Source organism: Salmo trutta, chromosome 15, assembly GCF_901001165.1.
Source record: "Salmo trutta chromosome 15, fSalTru1.1, whole genome shotgun sequence".
Lineage (NCBI taxonomy): Eukaryota > Metazoa > Chordata > Actinopteri > Salmoniformes > Salmonidae > Salmo > Salmo trutta.
In genome coordinates this window covers 16,380,826-16,402,217 of record NC_042971.1, presented here as the reverse complement: position 1 = coordinate 16,402,217, position 21,392 = coordinate 16,380,826, and the positions used below count along the sequence as shown (strand labels likewise).

The window sequence follows — 21,392 nt, the reverse complement described above, 5'->3', positions numbered from 1 at the left end:
GACTGTCCGCAATAGGCTGAGAGAAGCTGGATTGAGGGCTTGTAGGCCTGTTGTAAGGCAGGTCCTCACCAGACATCACCGGCTACAACGTCGCCTATGGGCAGAAACCCACCGTCGCTGGACCAGACAGGACTGACCAGACAGGACTGGCAAAAAGTGCTCTTCACTGACGAGTCGTGGTTTTGTCTCACAAAGGGTGATGTCGCATTCGCGTTTATCGTCGAAGGAATGAGCGTTACACTAAGGCCTGTACTCTAGAGCGGGATCGATTTGGAGGTGGAGGGTCCATCATGGCCTGGGGCGGTGTGCCACAGCATCAGCGAGACTGAGATTGTTGTCATTGCAGGCAATCTCAACACTGTGCGTGACAGGGAAGGCATCCTCCTCCCTCATGTGATACTCTTCCTGCAGGCTCATCTTGACATGACCCTCCAGCATTACAATGCCACCAGCCATACTGCTCGTTCTGTGCGTGTTTTCCTGCTGGACAGGAATGTCAGTGTTCTACCATGGCCAGTGAAGAGCCCGGATCTCAATCCCATTGAGCACGTCTGGGACCTGTTGGATCGAAGGGTGAGGTCTAGGGTCGTTCCCCCCAGAAATGTCCTGGAACTTGCATGTGCCTTGGTGGAAGAGTGGGGTAACATCTCACAGCAAGAACTGGCAAATCTGGTGCAGTCCATGAGAAGGAGATGCACTGCAGTACTTAATGCAGCTGGTGGCCACACCAGATACTGACTGTTACTTTTGATTTTGACCCCCCTTTGTTCAGGGACACATTATTCCATTTCTGTTAGTCACATGTCTGTGGAACTTGTTCTGTTTATGTCTCAGTTGTTGAATCTTGTTATGTTCATACAAATATTTACACGTTAACTTTGCTGAAAATAAACTCAGTTGACAGTGAGAGGACGTTTCTTTTTTGCTGAGTTTACATGATACTCAAATTTTCTTTATACCCATGATGATGTTGCTACAACCTAGCCTATGAATGAAAGTTTACAACGTAAGTGCACACAGGTCGAGAGAAATTTGAGATGACAGACAGTGACTCATTTAATGCTGCTTTGCACACTGTTGCCTGCATCTTGCTTGTCTGGAGTGTAATCATTAGTCCAACAGTTGCAAATGAGAATGTGGACAAATTAGGGTATTTTTTTCCCTGTTTCATTTGCTTCCGTTTAAGAAAGATTTTTCAACAGAATCGACAGAATGAATAGACCCTTTATGATGGATAAATACAGTTCACTTTCATAGCAGCCACGTTGCATTCCTTCTCGCCTCTTCTTTTTCTCCTCTTACCTTTTCCCTTTGCATGTCGACTTCAATGAACAACACATTAGCTGTATGTGACCAGGCGAAAAAACCTTTCCAAGCCAAATCATGTCATAGCAGTTATTTATTACGCTTTGGATGCAACATCTAGTCACTACAAAGATACAGGAGTCCTTCCTATCTCAGTTGCCGGAGAGGAAGGAAACCGTTTAGGGATTTCACCATGAGGTGAATGGTAACTTTAAAACAGTTGCAGAGTTTAATGGCTGTGATAGGAGGAAACTGAGGATGGATCAACAACATTGTAGTTACACCACAATAATAACAAAAATTGTGGAGTGAAAAGAAGAAAGTCTTTAAAGAATAAAAATATTCCAGAACATGCATGCTGTTTGCAATAAGGAACTAAAGTAATGATCTGTATACAAAGTGTTATGTTTGAGGCAAATCTACCACAACACATCACTGAGTACCAATCTTCCTATTTTCAAGCATGGTGGTGGCTACATTATGGATATGCTCGTCATCAGTAAGGACTAGGCAGTAAGAAACCGGATTGAGCTAAGCACAGGCAAAATGGTAAAGGAATACCTGGGTCAGTCTGCTTTCCATCAGACACTGGAAGACAAATTCAACTTTCAGCAGGACAACAACCTAAGACTCAAGGACAAATATACACTGGAGTTGCTTACCAAGACAACATTGAATGTTCCTGAGTGGTCTCGTTAGCTTTTCAAGCCGCTTTAAGTCAAAACTCTATGGTAAGACGTGAAAATGGTTGTCTATCAATGACATTCAACTTGACAGAGCTTGAAGAGTTTAAAGAAGAATAATGGTCAATTATTGTACAATCCAGGTGTGCAAAGCTCTTAGAGACTTAATTGTAATTGCTGCTAAAGGTGATTCTAACATATATTGACTCTGGGGATTGAATACTTTTTTAAGTGTTCAAATTTTTCTTCTACTTTGACATAATATTATTTTGTGTAGATTGTTGAAAAAATGTGTTACAACAAAATGTGGAAAAAGTCAAAGGGTGTGAATACTTTCTGAAGGCAAGGTATATGCCTCATCACAATTCTATCTCGGAGATCTACGGACAGTTCCTTGGATATGATATAGTTTCTGCTCTGTCATGCACTGTCAACTGTGGGACCTTATATAGACAGGTGTGTTTCTTTCTAAATCATGTCCAAACAATTGAATTGGCCACAGGTGGACTCCAATCAAGTTGTAGTGATGTCTCAAGGATGATCAAAGGAAATGGGATGCACCTGAGCTCAATTTGGAGTGTCATAGTAAAAGGGTGTGAATACTTACGTAAATTATATATTTCTGTATTTAAATATCAATACATGTGCAAACATTTCTAAAAACATGTTTTCACTTTGTCATTATGGGGTATTGTGTGTAGATCGGTGAGAAAAAAAATATATCAATCAATTTTGAATTTAGGCTGTAACACAACAAAATGTGGATAAGTCAAGGGGTATGAATACTTTTTGAAAGCACTGTAACCTTTTGAATGGTGCCACACATTCCTTGTGTAAGTTTTGTAATCAGAACTTCTTAAGGACAAAGCTAGACTGCACAAAGCCTTTTCCACTCTATCGCTCTGCCTCAACCTCCTCATCCCATTGTTATCATTGACTCATCTGTTTGTTTTTACAACAATCCTATAAGGCTCTTTACAAAATTGTCTTAGCTAAAAAAAAATAACAAATGTTATGTCATTGTGCCCCCACGCACATTATCTCTATGGGTGTCAAGTTGAATTATACTTGATCATCCTCAAAGTTGGAAGTAAAATTGGGAACATGCAGGGCCGTTTCACGACCCAGTTCTCCTCTATCCCTGACCTTGCAGACTTGGATAAATACACACATGGCCATCCTGTGAAATGTGATCTGTCAGATTAAATATTTCCACTCTGCCTGCGCTGAGATGTGTGACCACGGGGCAGAGCTTTAGATTGGCAACTGAACCAATACAATCACTGGATTTCTCAGAGGTAACCCTGTATTGCCCCAGGTGTCTGCAGCCTGCATCCCCAAAGTCCAGTTCCTCAACTCATATGTTGAGGGTTATCAGCAACAGCAGAACGAATCCCTAATCCCTAAAACTGAGCTCTGATTTCATCTTTAAACTTTAAGCATCTAACTTTTTGAATACAACAAATACTGGTGCTCTACTATCTGGTGAAGGTCCGATATCTATGCTGTACGTTATTATGTCCATGTATAATAAAACCAGCTTCACGTTTCATAAGATGTTTTTATTCAACTTGAATGGAGGCATCACAAAGACAAATTACCGATTGTATGGCTAATGATGTTCACTGTTGTGGATACCATAAACTGCTGTATGAAATGACTGCCTAGTAAACAGTGTTCATGATATTTTTATTTTGTTATAAGTACAGTAGTAAACTTTTAATAAAGCCTAGAACAAAGGTATGTGGACACCTGCTCGTCAAACATCTCACTCCAAAATTAGGGGCATTAATATGGAGTTGGTCCCCCCTTTGCTGCTATAACAGCCTCCACTCTTCTGGGAAGGCTTTCCACTAGATGTTGAAACATTGCTGCAGGGGAATTGCTTCGTCTGCAGAATCGTCTAAAATGCAATTTTATACTGCAGCATTAAGATTTCCCTTCACTGGAACCAAGGGGCATAGCCCGAACCATGAAAAACAACGCCAGACCATTATTCCTCCTTCACCAAACTTTACAGCTGGCACTATGCATTGGGCAGGTAGCGTTCTCCTAGCATCCGCCAAACCAACATTCATCTGTTGGACTGCCAGAGGGTGAAGCATGATTCATCACTCTAGAGAATGCGTTTCCACTGCTCTAGAGTCCAATGGCGGCGAGCTTTACACCACTCCAGCCGACGCTTTGCATTGCACATGGTGACCTTAGGCTTGTGTGTGGCTGCTAGGCCATGGAAACCCATTTCATGATGCTCCTGACGAACAGTTAAACAGGTGTGAAAGAACCACAGACAAAACAAACGGAAAAGGAAAAAGGGATCGGTGACGCCGAGCGCTGCCCGAACAGGGAGAGGAACCACCTTAGGTGGAAGTCGTGACAGTACCCCCCCATCCCGCAGCGCGCCAATGCTGGCCTCGAGGACGACCCGGAGGACGAGGCGCAGGTCGATCCGGATGGAGGCGGTGAAACTCCCTCAGCATAGATGGGTCTAATACGTCCTCCACCGGCACCCAGCATCTCTCCTCTGGGCCGTACCCCTCCCAATCCATGAGGTACTGAAGGCCCCTCACCCGACACCTCGAGTCCAGTATGGACCGAACTGCATACGCCGGGGCTCCCTCGATGTCTAGCTTCTTGAAGTGGACCAGCCATCACCGGTCTGAGGAGAGACACATGAAACGAGGGCTTAATACGGTAATAAGGGGGGAGCAGTAACCTATAACACACCTCGTTTATTCTCCTCAGGACTTTAAATGGCCCCACAAACCGCAGACCCAGCTTCCGGCAGGGCAGGCGGAGGAGCAGGTTTCGGGTCGAGAGCCAGACCCGGTCCCCCGGTGCGAACACCGGGGCCTCGCTGCGGTGGCGGTCAGCGCTTGCCTTCTGCCGCCCTTCGGCCCATTTAAGGTACCCGTGGACGGCCTCCCAGGTCTCCCTCGAGCGCCTCACCCAATCGTCCACCACAGGAACCTTGGTCTGGCTCTGATGCCATGGTGCCAGGAACGGCTGATAACCCAACACGCACTGGAAGGGCGACAGGTTCGTAGAGGAGTGGCGGAGTGACTTCTGGGCCATCTCTGCCCATGGGATGAATTTTGCCCACTCCCCTTGCCGGTCCTGGCAATACGACCGCAGAAACCTACCCACATCCTGGTTCACTCTCTCCACCTGCCCATTACTCTCGGGGTGAAAACCCGAGGTAAGGCTGACCGAGACCCCCAGACATTCCATGAACGCCCTCCACACCCTGGACGTGAACTGGGGACCCCGATCAGAAACTATGTCCTCAGGCACCCCGTAGTGCCGGAAGACATGAGTAAACAGGGCCTCCTCAGTCTGTAGGACCATAGGGAGACCGGGCAAAGGGAGGAGACGACAGAACCAACAGCATCGCCTTGGCCTATACATTCTCTCCCAGACTCGAGAATAGAACATTTGGAGTGTAGCATAACTTAACCAGTCCATCCAGTACGCATAACAATACAGTCCACACTTACTAGAATTTGTTTAATCTTTGGGGTGTTTTTCTGCAATGTGTAATATGCGGTAGGCTATGTATTGTATAAGGGCACAATCATTATTTTAATTCCGGTTTTTTTTCTGGCTAGGGCTGATAGGCCTATATGTATGCATGAACTATAATATGCATATGGGTGTTTTGAAATATTCATCACCTTAGAAACGCTGTCCATTTAGTTGTTTTAGGCTTTGAAACAACATCCACAATGACCATGTTTTCCACTCAGTTTCAACCTGTCATTGAACTTCTTTCTTCAAGTTGATTAATCACAGTGAGGTTAGTTTTAAAAGCACATACTGTTTATTGATGTGTTTGATAGGGTTTTTGATTGCATTTGCGTTGATTTCAGTGTGGTTACAAGGACAGTAGCGCACTGAGTACTAGGCCATTAGCGTCCTGATGCTCTTAAGCGAGTTTGGGTACTACCAATGCATGTCCAGGTGCATAAGAGGAGATTACGCTGACTCAACGGTCACATGGAATTTTACTGGGGTCATGACTGCTGATGTGGAGATACTATGGTCACTGCAACAGCCCTAGTGAAGACACTTGCCAGCTGGTCAGCGCATGCTCTGAGTACGTGTCCTGGTAATCTGTATTGTGAATGTTAACCTGTTTAAAGGTCTTACTCACATCAGCGACTAGACAGCAATTTACAATCCTTATAGGACTCGGGGTTGTCGAGTGCTTCCTGAGCATGTTCCCTTCCCGGGCAATTGATGCATAGAAGGTAAAATTCCTACTACGCAACCATGGAACGACAAGTGCAAGAACATGGGAGTTTCAATGCTTTGCTCAGCTCGTCTTGGGATGGGGCAGCAGTAGCCCACTGTATAGAACAGAGCTAGCTGATGGTGAGACGCCGATTGTAAAAACAATGTGTAAGCCCTGGGCTTTAGATAGGCATAAACTAGCTTGAACGCTACAGCCGCGAGGCTAGTAATAGATTAGCTAGCTAGCAGCTACCTTGTGGCTCAGGCACGCTGTAGCTACCACAGTGCTAGCTGAAAATAACCTTGTGAGGGCAGTTAGACTTCGGGTAAGTATTCCACCACGACTGTGGAGACGTGAGCTAACCAATCGTTCTAGTTGACACAAACAAGTAAACGAAGGTTAAACTAGACAAGAGAAGGGAGCTAGCATGATAACTGTGTTGCAGGTGGTTAGCTTTCCTTTTCCTTTCGGTCAGTACTCAACACTATTGATAGAAGCCAAGATCCTACATTTAGCAGTGTTAACCTCATGGTTCGCCTGAGAACACTTCAGTAGGAAGTCAGGGATCTCGTTGTGCTGAGGAGAGCTTCAGTGAGTGTAGTCTCTTCCACAAGAAAGAGGCAAGAGTGACCAGTATGTGGGCGAGTAGTGCCTTTATAATGAGGAAAGGGGCTAACCTCATTCGCCACTCGACCTGTCTGTCTTCAACATATGATGTGTGATTAGTTATTTGAGCCCAGTGATCCCCCGAGCGAATCCCAATGTGAGACATTGAAATGAGTATTTGAAATAGAACTGATTACAGTTAGTTGTTTTGTAATCAGATTAAATGTAACTGATTACATGTAATCATTTTCTCCAAAACCCTGTCCCTGGACCAATTACTAACTTTTCAGTCTTGCAAGGTAACTTTAGAGTGCAGAACACAATGAGCGGGGTTTGATAATAAATGGTTATACATTTGCCTGACGATGATTTGCTGCTGTGACAATGTTTTGTCATAGAAAAGATTTAAGACAATTTGGGTAACTTCCTGAATTGACTCAATTGAAAATAATTTGCTGCTCCTCTGTCTCTGTTTAGTCCCATAGTTCCTCTGGAGTGTCAGGCCTTGGGAGATGGAATTCTAATATCCTCCTCTGGGAGGAGTGACATTTTCCTGTTTGTTTCCATCCCCGCAAAATGATCAAGAAAGCAAAATAAGAACTAATATGGAGTGACTCTGTGGGCTTTGCTCTCATTAGGGTGGGCGAGCCAGCCGCGTATTTCTAGCGGAAGAGACTTTCCATTACGTCAGTGAAGTATATCACTGAGTATTGAAACAGTTTGAGACCTAATCCAGAGCCACAGAGGGAGTTGTGACTAGCCTTGGGGATTATCAGCGCATGTTATTGTTTTCATGCTCCCACATAATTTCCACAGAGATGTACCTAAGAGGTGGAACATTGCTGACCTTTTTGTTAATCACTCTCCATGCATGGTGTGTTGATGTGCAGTAACATGCTGTTTACCGAGCCATAGGACACTGTATGAAAACACGTGGGGTGACTTGGCACACAGTGCAGCCTCTTAGTAATCAGATACATTGTGGTGTTACCAAATGCATTAGCCTCCACCGTTCTTGAAATGAATTACTCACTTCTAGTAGGAGGTAAATTAAGGTGGCTGGTATTACTATGGTTGCAAAGCTACCGGTAATTTACCAAAGTTATCAGAATCTTTTGGTAATTTTAGTAATGTCAAGGCTGTTGGTAACTGGTGAAAGGAGTCAGGCGCAGGAGAGCTGAGATGCGTGGACAAGGTATTTAATATAAGATAACACCAGTATAAACACAATACTATGGTGTGGGAAAAATACCAGTACCACAAAATAAACGGGCATAATAACAAAACCCGGCAACAATAATACCAGCCGTCAGATACAGCCTTCACAATAAAACAAACACGCACACAAACATGGAGGAAACAGAGGGTTAAATAATGAACATGTAATTGGGGAATAGAAGCCAGGTGTGTAGAAAACAAAGACAAAACAAATGAAAAGTGGACCGGCGATGGCTAGAAAGCTGGTGACGTCGACCGCTGAACGCCGCCCAAACAAGGAGAGGGACCGACTTCGGCAGAAGTCGTGACAGGTAATTAACAGAACATCTATGGCAATCCATCGTAACTTTGGTAATTTATACTTGAATACATTTTTTTTTAAATTTCATATATGCAGTGGTTCCCAAACTTTTTATAGTCCCGTACCCCTTCAAACATTCAACCTCCAACTGCGTACCCCCTCTACCACCAGGGTCAGCGTACTCTCAAATGTTGTTTTTTGCCATCATTGTAAGCCTACCACAACATTTATTAAACATATGTAAGTATGAGTGTGAGTTTTTGTCACAACCAGGCTCGTGGGAAGTGACAAAGAGCTCTTATAGGACCAAAGCACAAATAATAATATAATAATGATGAATAATTTTGCTCTTTATTTAGCCATCTTACATATGAAACCTTATTTGTTCATCGAAAATTGTGAATAACTCATGAGATGGGTGTGCTTGAAAGGATGTGCATAACTCTGCAATGTTGGGTTATATTAGAGAGAGTCTCAGTCTTAAATCATTTTCCACACACAGCCTGTGCCTGTATTTAGTTTTCATGCTAGTGAGGGCCGATAATCCACTCTCACATAGGTACGTGGTTGCAAAGGGCATCAGTGTCTTTTGCCAAGGCAGGATACTCTGAGCGCAGCCCAATCCAGAAATCTGTCAGTGGCTTCTGATGAAATACATTCTCACAGAACCACTTGTTGCAGTTTAGATGAGGCTCTCCTGTTCAGCTAGCAGAAAGTGGGGCGGCAGGTAGCCTAGTGGTTACAGCATTGGGCAAGTAACCGAAAGAGTTGCTGGATCGAATCCCAGAGCTGAAAAAAATCAGTTGTACTGCCCCTGAACAAGGCAGTTAACAAACTGTTCCCCTGTAGGCAGTCATTGTAAATAAGAATTTGTTCTTAACTGACTTGCCTAGTTAAATAAAGGTTACATTTAAAAAAAAAGTGGACTGGAGGCAGGTCATGAAAGGAATAACGAATCCAGTTGTTTGTGTCATCCGTTTTGGGAAAGTACCTGCGTAATTGCGCACCCAAATCAATCGCTTTATGACATTTGACATTGTCCTTGAGTTCATTTGCACACAAAAATCATACAATGATGGAAAGACCTGTGTAGTGTCCTTGTTAATGCAGACAGAGAAGAGCTCCAACTTCTTAATCATAGCCTCAATTTTGTCCCAAACATTGAAAATAGTTGCGGAGAGTCCCTGTACACGAGAGTACATGAGAGTTTAATGGTTTAAAATGGTTTAACAAAGTTAACAATTTTCACTGTAGTGTCCAAAATGTCTTTCAAGCTGTCAGGCATTCCTTTGGCAGCAAGAGCCTCTCGGTGGATGCTGCAGTGTACCCTAGTGGCTTCAGGAGCAACTGCTTGCACGTGCGTTACCACTCCACTACTGTATGTCTCCCTGTCATGGCTGTTGCGCTATCAATACAGATACCAACATGAGCAGCAGCTACGTTTGGCTACATACGCACCGTTAGCGGAATTCCCACGAGGTAGTAACGGTTAATGTGATTGGATGTTAATTATTTGACGAGGCTACCTGAATTTGACATTGTGTTGTTATTTCGCTGAACACTAGATGGTTTAATTTTATTTTTTGCAGTGAAACAAGGCTACTCAGGCAAGAAAAAACCTCACTCAAATGTATAGCCCGGTTGGAAAATAATAATGGACTGTTTGAAAATGTGGAGAATAAAAACATGGGAAAAAATAATATATATATATATATATATATTGTATTTATTTTTTTAATCTGAATCACATTGTTATCCCGACTGCATTGCGAATGAATTCATTTTTTATATCTGTGTCCATGTTGTCGATGAGTTTCCAGTAGATAGACCATATAGTTGAAGAGAACATAGCCTAATTAATGAAAAAATTATCTAATCAGCAATGGCATTATATTAACTCTTCCAACTATACATTTTTTTCACAACTGCCACCAGATTGATGCCAAAACATTGATCATAAATACATATTGGTATATACACTACATGGCCAAAAGTATGTGGACACGTGCTCATTGAACATCTCATTACAAAATAATGGGCATTAAAATGGAGTTGGTCCCACCTTTGCTGCTATAACAGCCTCCACTGTTCTGGGAAGGCTTTTCACTAGATATTGGAACATTGCTATGGGGACTTGCTTACATTCAGCCACATTAGTGAGGTTGGGCACTGATGTTGGGCGATTAGGCCTGGCTCGAAATCGCTGTTCCAGTTCATCCCAAAGGCGTTCGATGGGGTTCAGTTCAAGGCTCTGTGCAGGCCAGTCAAGTTCTTCCACACTAATCTCAACAAACAATTTCTGTATGGACCTCGCTTTGTGGAAGGGGGCATTGTCATGCTGAAACAGGAAATGGCCTTCCCCAAACTGTTGCCACAGTTAGAAGCACAGAATTGTCTAGAATGTCATTGTATGCTGAAGCGTTAAGACTTCCCTTCACTGAGACTTCCCGTAACATAAAAACAGCCCCAGACCATTATTCCTCCTCCACCAAACTTTACAGTTGGCGCTATGCAGTTGGGCAGATAGCGTTCTCCTGGCATCCGTCGGACTGCCAGATTGTGAAGCGTGATTCATCACTCCAGAGAACGCGTTCCCACTGTTCCAGAGTCCAATGGCGGCAACATTGCGCATGTTGTTCTTAGGCTTGTGTGCAGCTGTTCGGCCATGGAAACCCATTTCATTAAGCTCCCGACGACCAGTTCTTGTGGTTGCTTCCCGAGGCAGTTTGGAACTCAGTAGTGAGTGTGGCAACCGAGGACCGGGGCAGCTCTGACAGTGCAGAAATTTCACTATGGAGATGCGTGTGTGCTCAATATTATACACTGGTCAGCAATGGGTGTGTCTTAAATAGCTAAATCCACAAATTTGAAGGGGTGTCCACATACATTTATACAGTGCCTTCGTAATGTAATCAGACCCTTTGACTTTAACCACATTTTGTTACATTTCAGCCTTATTCGAAAATGTATAAAATAGTTTTTTTCCCCTTGTCGTTCTACACACAATACCCTATAATGATGAAGCAAAAAGAGGTTTAGAAATTTTTGCTGATTTATATAAATAAATAATAACTGAAATATCACATTTACAGAAGTATTTAGATCCTCTACTCAGTACTTTGTTGAAGCACCTTTGGCAGCAATTACAGCATTGAGTCTTCTTGGGTATGACGCTACAAGCTTGGCACATCTGTATTTGGGGAGTTTCTTCCATTCTTCTCTGCAGATCCTCTCATGCTCTGTCAGGTTGGATGGAGAGCGTCGCTGCACAGCTATTTTCAAGTCTCTCCAGAGATGTTCGATCGGGTTCAAGTCCGGGCTCTGGCTGGGTCACTCAAGGATATTCAGAGACTTCTCCTGAAGCCACTCCTGCATTGTCTTGACTGTGTGCTTAGGGCCGTTGGAAGGAGAACTGAGGTCCTGAGCGCTCTGGAGCAGGTTTTCATCAAGGATCTTGCTGTACTTTGCCCTGTTCATCTTTGCCTTGATCCTGACTAGTCTCGTAGTCCCTGCCACTGAGAAACAACCTCACTTCATGATGCTGCCACCACCATGCTTCACCGTAGGGATGCTGCCAGGTTTCCTCCAAACGTGACGCTTGGCATTCAGGCCAAAGAGTTCAATGTTGCTTTCATCAGACCAGAGAATCTTGTTCCTTATGGTCTGAGAGTCTTTAGGTGCCTTTTGGCAAACTCCAAGCGGGCTGCCTTTTACTGAGGAGTGGCTTCCATCTGGCCACTGTATCATAAAGGCCTGATGAAAATATGGTTGTCCTTCTGGAAGGTTCTCCCATCTCCACAGAGGAACTATGGAGCTCTGTCAGAATGACCATCGGGTTCTTGGTTACCTCCCTGACCAAGGCCCTTCTCCCCTGAATGCTCATTTTGGCCTGGCGATCAACTATAGGAAGAGTCTTGGTGGTTTCAAATGTCTTCCATTTAAGAATGATGGTGCCACTGTGTTCTTGGGGACCTTAAATGCTGCAGACATTGTTTGGTACCCTTCCCCAGATCTGTGCCAACACAATCCTGTCTCGGATCTCTACGGACAATTCCTTTGAACTCATGGCTTGGTTTTTGCTCTGACATGCACTGTCAACTGTGGGACCTTATATAGACAGGTGTTTGTGCCTTTCCAAATGTCCAATCAATTGAATTTACCACAGGTTGACTTCAATGAAGTTGTAGTATGATCTCAAGGATGATGAATTGAAACAGAATGCGTCTGAGCTCAATTTTGAGTCTCATAGCAAAGGGTCTGAATACTTAGGGTAAATAAGGTCTTTTTTTATTTCTGTTATCTAAAAACCTGTTTTTGCTTTGTCCTTATGGGGTATTGTGTGTAAATTGCTGAGGGTTTTATTTTATTTTTTTCCATTTTAGAATAAGGGTGTAACGTAACAAAATGTGGAAAAAGTTAAGGGGTCTGAATACTTTCCGAAGGCACTGTATATGGTGTCCATGTTTATAAAGGATATTTCATGCAGAAACCCTCATATTGAACACCATTGATATTAGCTATGGCAATGGTTTATATTTAGAATAATATTTATCAGCATTGTCATTCTATTTTTTTGTGATAAGGAATCACAGTGGGCCAGAGATAAATACAGACGCCTGTGATAATCAGAATTATCCAAAAGGGCCACTAGATGTCTTGTGATAGATTACATATCAATCAATCAAATGTATTTATAAAGTCCTTTTTACATCAGCAGATGTCACAAAGTGCTATACAGAAACCCAGCCTAAAATCCCAAACAGCAAGTAATGCAGATGTAGAAAATCGGTGACTAGGAAAAACTCCCTTGAAAGGCAGGAACCTAGAAATAAACCTAGAGAGGGACAAGGCTCTGAGTGGTGGCCAGTCCTCTTCTGGCTGTGCCTGGTGGAGAGAGTACATGGCCATTTAAGGCCAGATTGTTCTTCAAGATGTTCAAACGTTCATAGATGACCAGCAGGGTCAAATAATTATCACAATGGTTGTAGAGGGTGCAACAGGTCAGTACCTCAGGAGTAAATGTAATTTGTCTTTTCATAGCCAAGCATTCAGAGGTCGAGACAGCAGGTGCGGTAGAGAGACATATCGAAAACAGCAGGTCCGGGACAAGTTAGCACGTCCGGTGAACAGGTCAGGGTTCCCTAGCCGCAGGCAGAACAGTTGAAACTGGAGCAGCAGCATGACCAGGTGGACTGGGGACAGCCAGGAGTCATCGGGCCAAGTAGTCCTAAGGCATGATCCTAGGGCTCAGGTCCTCCGGGAGGGAGAGAGAGAATTAGAGGGAGCATACTTAAATTCACACAGGACACCAGATAAGACAGGAGAATTACACCAGATATAATAGACTGACCCTAGCCCCCCGGCACATAGACTATTGCAGCCTAGACACTGGAGACTGAGACACGGGTGGGTCGGGGGGACACTGTGGCCCTGTCCGTTGATACCCCCAGACAGGGCCAACCAGGCAGGCTATAACCCCACACACTTTGCCAAAGCACAGCCCCCACACCACTAGAGAGATATCAACAGACCACGAACATAAAATCTTTGAAAGACACCAAAATTCTGGTAGTTTACTGGTAAACTTCTAACTTCTAAGCCTAGACACTGGAGACTGAGACACGGGTGGGTCGGGGGGACACTGTGGCCCTGTCCGTTGATACCCCCAGACAGGGCCAACCAGGCAGGCTATAACCCCACACACTTTGCCAAAGCACAGCCCCCACACCACTAGAGAGATATCAACAGACCACGAACATAAAATCTTTGAAAGACACCAAAATTCTGGTAGTTTACTGGTAAACTTCTAAAGTTTCCAGTAATATAACCTACCTTTGCAACCCTAGGTATTACTCACGCTATTGAAGCAATAATGTATAGCAGTGGTATGTTGATAAAGGCTATATTCAGAGAAGTGCCAGGGCAGGACTGCAACTCAGTTTCTTGATGGGAGTTCTAACATACCAAATGTACTACATTCCTACCAGAAATACAATAATACAATAAAACATGAGTAATTACTTTCAAGAAAGATAATTTAAAATAAAATAAAATTGCACAGCCAACCCAATGACCTTTTGTTAAACATATTACTGTGATTAACAATCTACGGTTTCTTTCCCCTGCGTGTCTTTTTATTCAGCTGTAATAATCCCCTCTCCCGATAGAGTGCTGATTGTGAAGTTGATAATTATCTTGACCGTTTTACTTAATCTGCAATTCTTATTAGTGGAAAGAGTGTTGAGTTCATTTGGAAATAAATGGCACAACTTTCGCATTTGCATGATTGAGTGGAATAACAGACACCTTCCTCCCTCTCTCCACCTCCCTCTTCCTCGTTCATTATTACCTGTGGTAATGATAGCAATAGCAGCATGTGACAGTGATTCCACACAATCATTTGTATTGTTTTAATGATTCTCTTATCTATACTCAGATGTGGTTGTACCTGTGGGGGCTGAGGCTGGTGCTGTTGCTGCCTGGACTGGCCTTATCAGTGGTTGACTTATGGAGGTGTACCTCATCCTCTCTCTCGCTCTGTATTAATTTTGCCACACTCCAAACCTGTGCAATGAGCATTATAAATGAAACCATTAATAGCCATGGGTCACATTCACAAAATACTCATAGCATTACTAGAAATTGCTTTTGAAAATAGGGTCAAAAACACACACAATAAAAACAACATTTCTTTGCCCAGTGAGCCATTTGCTACGGAACACTGCACTGGTCATTAGAGAGGAGGTCCAATGACAGAAGGTACACACTCCCCCCATTAGACATGAGATGACAGAGGTGACTCCCATCTCTGTGCTCCTTTTATAGCATACATCGAGCAATGGACCAGAGATCCCTGCGGCAATACCGTCTGAGCCACTTCCCTCCTTGGTCCCTGGAGCCCCAGCTAGCTCTCTCCACTCTCCTACCCTCCTCCAGGCCTCAAGGCCCAGTCCTCTTGATGCACAGAGTGTACCCTGACACCATGTACAAACCTGAAATACTATCCCACGGGTGCAACCCAATCTTCCCTTCAATGAGCCTGCAATAATCTGTATAATACAGTGAGTCATTTTCCATCCCTTGTGAGTCTGTTGAAGCAGGCCACTGCATGACTTTGCCCGCTCCTGCAAAGAATGGAAAAACGGTCAACATGATTCCAAAATCACGCATACAATAGGTTCTCTGATGTTCTTAAAAGAGAAATGAGCAAGGTGTCTGAGAATATGGCATGATAATAGAACATAGTCTCATGCTTGATGGAATTCAACGCTTGTTTGAGAGAGAGCTTTCATTTTTTAGCGGCTGAAATAAGCTACAGTAGTATATCATGAGCAGAGAAAATAAGATCTCCTATTCCTGGTTGTAGTCGGTGGAATAATGATGTATGTCACTGCACATTGTCTGAGTGCTTAATTCGTCTAACAGGTGCATCGCACTGAGCCAAGTTTGACGCTTTAAGAGTTCACAATAAATTGAGGGCCATTATCAATAACGGCACCAAGTCGTTCCTTAGATCTCCATGATTTAATTTAGCAACACACAAGGATCAACAATGTTAATTACAAATTTACAAGCAGGTAAGGGCATCAGAAATAAATGTCAACAGCTGACAAGCTTAATATATTATCCGTTCTGAATCACTCCGTAGGACATTTTGTCATTATGGCAGTGGTCTAGGTATAAATGACCGCCGTAAAGCAATTCATAACACATTACGGGCTAATATATTTTATGAGCCTCTTGAGAAATCACAGGAGATAGACATGACTTGGGAAATGGATGTACAGACGTGAGCGAGGGTTTTCACATTGATGGAGTATTGCATGTAGCCAACTAGTTGCTACACGCTGCCATGTGTTCTTGTGGACTGACACACACATACATACATACATACACACACACATGCACACAAAACACAAACACGCAAAATACCAGGGTTTCTGTTAGCCTGTAACAAAAAGAATCGAAGGTTGATAAATAAAAATTTGCCGTCCAATTTGACCAGGATAAAAAAATAATCCCCTTTGCAAAATAATGCTATTTATTAATTGATGGAAATATCAGTCGATGGAAAAACATTTTTACCGTCATGCTTACCAGTCTGTGGGTTAATTAAATTGGGGCGTGTGTATACTTGTCAGACAGGCTACAGCCTATTTTGAGTGGAATATCTCGTTAGACAGTGCTAGAGCTGCTGCTGCAGCTCCTCAGCTCTTTGCAGCTGGAGTGAAACGTGCTTTTATAAGCCCTGCCGTTGCACAACAATCCTGAATACAATCGCTTGTTAAAATCAGCTACTATTTTTATTTCTCAACTGGTAATCGAAGCGCGCCTCCCATTCGCCATTCAAGTGCATAGGCAACGGTAGGCAGGCTATGCACTGGAATGTCACCCACCACCTTGCAATGTGAGCTGGTGGCAGTATGCATTTTGAAAACGTATACTTCATTGTTCGAAACTTGAATGTTTTACTTCATATTGTAACCACTTTGCTTACCTTATTGCATAATGAGCGCTAATCAAACAACTGTCATTTCAAATGGTTTGCCCATCATCACCTTTCGCATTTCTACAAAAATAGGCCCTTGTTCCTAGAAACTAACCCTCTCTGTTATCTTCCGACCTATCACCTTTAGCGCTGCTCCTTTGACTAGCAGCTCAGTGTTGTAGCCAGGAGGAACCCAAAGCCCCCATTAAACCCATGTGGAGACCTGAGTCACATGACTAGGATCCTGCTGGTGTGAACCTGAACGCTGCTGACAGCCAGGGCTCCTGTGGTTGATCTAGAGGTGTTCAGGTCTCAGGCACTAATAAGAGGGGTGCTGTACTGAGACTGAACAATTCACCGGTAAATTAAGACTACTGGGTTTAGGGAGGATACCTGGTCTGCCTCTCAAATGGCACCGTATTCCCTATAAGATTCACTACATTTAACCAGAGCCCTGTGCCTTGGTCAAAAGTAGTGCACTATACAGGGAATAGGGTGCCATTTGAGACGCATACATTCTGTAGCAGTGCCATATCCCCACCTCACAGCAGTCTAGTGCCCTATCCACCATGGCTCAAACTCAAGCACATAGCACAGGAGTAAAGCCCTTTGTGTCTGATCTTCTCGCCTAAAGAGCAACCCATTACTCTAATCTAATGTATGCTTGATTAGACAGTTAGACAGTGTATTTCCTCAACTAATGCGCATTCAAGTTTTTTTTTTTTTTTTTACCTTACGTGTTATATGACACAGTATTTGCATTTCTATTATACAGCAAGACAGAAGCATAATAGCAACCTGTTCAAACAGGTTGTGGTTTTAAACCTTTACACTTACTACAACAGGTCGGTTTCCTTGGGAACAGATGTTAATTACTATAAAGTGTTTCACAGAGAACTATTCACACATTCCAACCCATATGGTACAGCTAGAGCAGAAAGGAAAGACACTCGGCATGAGTCTTGACGAGAGTGTTATTTTGGGCTGCCGTTCACAAATATTGTGCCAGTTGGGGGTGAGACAAACATCAGCCGTTTTCTGATTGTTTCACGCATGAATAGAGACAATTTCATCAGCATTTGTAGACAATGTGGTAAAATGTTGTCAGAGATGAAATTGCATTTGAAGGAGAGCTTGTACCAGCTCATATCGTTTTAGGAGCATTCCTTGGAGACTCGGAGTTGTATTTGTGAATCGGTTAAGCATAGAGTAGGGCTTGTGGAATGCCAAGGAGCAAGTAAGGACACGGTCATGGAAGTCATTACACACATTGAGCATTTTGGGGATCAGTCTTGGATTGCCAGGAAATTGTGTGAGCTTATAAAGCATATTGTGCATAGTAGTATTATAGTTCTACGCATTTGCTAGGTGACACTTCAATTATAGATGGTAGGCTAGGCTTCTTTGTACATTTCATAGCAGCAATTTAGCATGCTACATTTTTTTCCCAATGAAGTAAGTGTAGTTCCATGGGAGATAAAGGACATTGGCAGAGTTTATTGATCACAACAGGCAGTGAGTGTTATGTCAACATAATCTTTCTGATATTTTACAGTTATTTATTCATCTATGTGGAGTAAACGCAGAGTAAAGCTCAAGTAACGACACAAATCACTGTAATATAAATCAGGTGCCCCCCAAGGCCTCAACATACTACAAATCAATGGCAGACCTTATTGCTTTTCTGGCTTTGTAATAGAGAGAAGAGTAGCTACGGGTTTGAAAATATATTGTCTAGTGGACATGTGATGAATGTGATTGCGATTTCAGCACTTTGTTTAGATTACACAATACAACTGCTTTAGAGTCATTTGTTTCACCAGGATTTACATTTCCCTTTTCATAATACTTAACTCAAAATGAACAGCTACAAACTCACTTTTTAAATAAACAATGTGTCCGCTTTTCCCTAATGCTGTAATGCACAACTTTAATATCCATTTCTTTTTTTCCATATGCATGATTTAAGAAAACGCTCTTCTCAAAGCCTCTATTACTGCTCAAGTCCAACCTTGTCATTCATTACTTTACAAATGATCATTTCTGAATCTGGAAATGATTGTATGAAAGATAACATTTAAAAGGCTGATTTATTAAGACCACCAGAGGAATGGGAGCCAGGCAAACTGCTTTAAAGACATGCAAGCGCATTGCGTTAATAACGGTAGATCAAATAGACTATATTTAGCACTGCATTTAGCAGTGAAAATGAAGGCCTTCCTAACTGCCTTTCAAAACCTTGAAAGCGAGAGAAATCAAGAATTGATGATCAAGTCAAATTGTATATGTCACACGCTTCTTAAACAACAGGTGTAGACTAACAGTGACATGCTTACTTACGGCCCTTCCCAACAATGCGAATAAATATCAATAATAGAAAAATAGTAAATACATAAATAAATAAAATAAATACACAATGAGTAATGATAACTTGGCTATGTACACAGGATACCATTACCAGGTCGATGTGCAAGGGTACGTGGTAGTTGAGGTAGGTACAGTTGAAGTCTGAAGTTTACATACACCTTAGCCAAATACATTTAAACTCAGTTTTTCACAATTCCTGACATTTAATCCTAGCACTGAATTAGGTCAGTTAGGATCACCCCTTTATTTTAAGAATGTGAAATGTCAGAATAATAGTAGAGAGAATGATTTATTTCAGCTTTTATTTCTTTCGTCACATTCCCAGTGGGTCAGAAGTGTACATACACTCAATTAGTATTTGGTAGCATTGCCTTTAAATTGTTTAACCTGGGTCAAACGTTTTGGGTAGCCTTCCACAAGCTTTCCACAAGTTGGGTGAATTTTGGCCTTTTCCTCCTGACATAGCTGGGTCAGGTTTCTAGGCCTCCTTGCTCGCACACACCTTTTCAGTTCTACTCACAAATTTGTATAGGATTGAGGTCAGGGTTTTGTGATGGCCACTCCAATACCTTGACTTTGTTGTCCTTAAGCCATTTTGCCACAACTTTGGAAGTATGCTTGGGGTCATTGTCCATTTGGAAAACCCATTTGCGATCAAGCTTTAACTTTCTGACTGATGTCTTGACATGTTGCTTCTATATATCCACCTAATTTTCCTTCCTCATGAGCCATCTATTTTGTGAAGTGCACCAGTCCCTCCTGCAGCAAAGCACCCCCACAACATGATGTTGCCACCCCTGTGCTTCACGGTTGGGATGGTGTCCTTCAGCTAGCAAGCCTCTCCCTTTTTCCTCCAAACACATTATGACCAAACAGTTATTTTTTTGTTTCATCAGACCAGACAACATTTCTCCGTAAAGTATGATCTTTGTCCCCTTGTGCAGTTGCAAACCGTAGTCTGGCTTTTTTATGGCGGTTTTGGAGCTGTGGCTTCTTCATTGCTGATCGGCCTTTCAGGTTATGTCGATATAGGACTCGTTTTACTGTGGATATAGATACTTTTGTACCTGTTTCCTCCAGCATCTTCACAAGGTCCTTTGCTGTTGTTCTGGGATTGATTTGCACTTCTCACACCAAAGTACGTTCATCTCTAGGAGACAGAACACGTCTCCTTCCTGAGCGGTATGATGGCTGCGTGGTCCCATGGTGTTTATACTTGCATACCATTGTTGGCACAGATGAACGTGGTACCTTCAGGCATTTGGAAATTGCTCCCAAGGATGAACCAGACCTGTGGAGGTCTATAATTTCTTTGAGGTCTTGGCTGATTTCTTTAGATTTTCCCATGATGTCAAGCAAAGAGGCACTGAGTTTGAAGGTAGGCCTTGAAATACATCCACAGGTACACCTCCAATTGACTCAAATTATGTCAATTAGCCTATCAGACGCTTCTAAAGCCATGACATCATTTTCCAAGTTGTTTAAAGGCACAGTCAACATAGTGTATGTAAACTTCTGACCTACTGTGAATTATAAGTGAAATAATCTGTCTGTAAACAATTGTTGGAAAAATTACTTGTGTCATGCACAAAGTAGATGTCCTAACCGACTTGCCAAAACTATTGTTTGTTAACAATACATTTTTGGAGTGGTTGAAAAACGAGTTTTAATGACACCAACCTAAGTGTATGTAAACTTCAACTGTATGTACATATAGCTAGGGATAAAGTGACTAAGCAACAGGATAGATAATTAACAGTAGCAGCAGCGTATGTGATGAGCCAAAATAGTTAGTGGAAAAAAGGTCAATGCAGATAGTCCGGGTAGCTATTGGTTAACTATTTAGCAGTATTGGGGGTGGAAGCTGTTCAGGGTCCTGTTGGTTCCAGACTTGGTGCATTGGTACCGCTTGCACTGTGGTAGCAAAGGGAACAGTCTATGACTTGGTTGGCTGAAGTCTTTAGGGCCTTCCTTTGACATCGCCTGGTATAGTGGTCCTTGATGGCAGGGAGCTAGGCACCAGTGATGTACTGGGTCATACGCATTACCCTCTGTAGCGCCTTGCGGTCGGATGCCAAACAGTTACCATACCAAGTGGTGATGCAGCCAGTCAAAATGCTCTCAATGGTGCAGCTGTAGAACTTGTAGAGGATCTGAGGGTCCATGCTGAATCTTTTCAAGCTCCTGATG

At 42.9% G+C, this 21,392-nt stretch overlaps 1 protein-coding gene across 1 annotated transcript in view; it reads left to right on the top strand.

Moving 5' to 3' along the window:
• The window catches only part of LOC115148555 (follistatin-related protein 4), a 224,332-nt gene that overhangs the window by 112,195 nt on the left and 90,745 nt on the right, over positions 1 to 21,392 (top strand). The window lies entirely within an intron of this gene.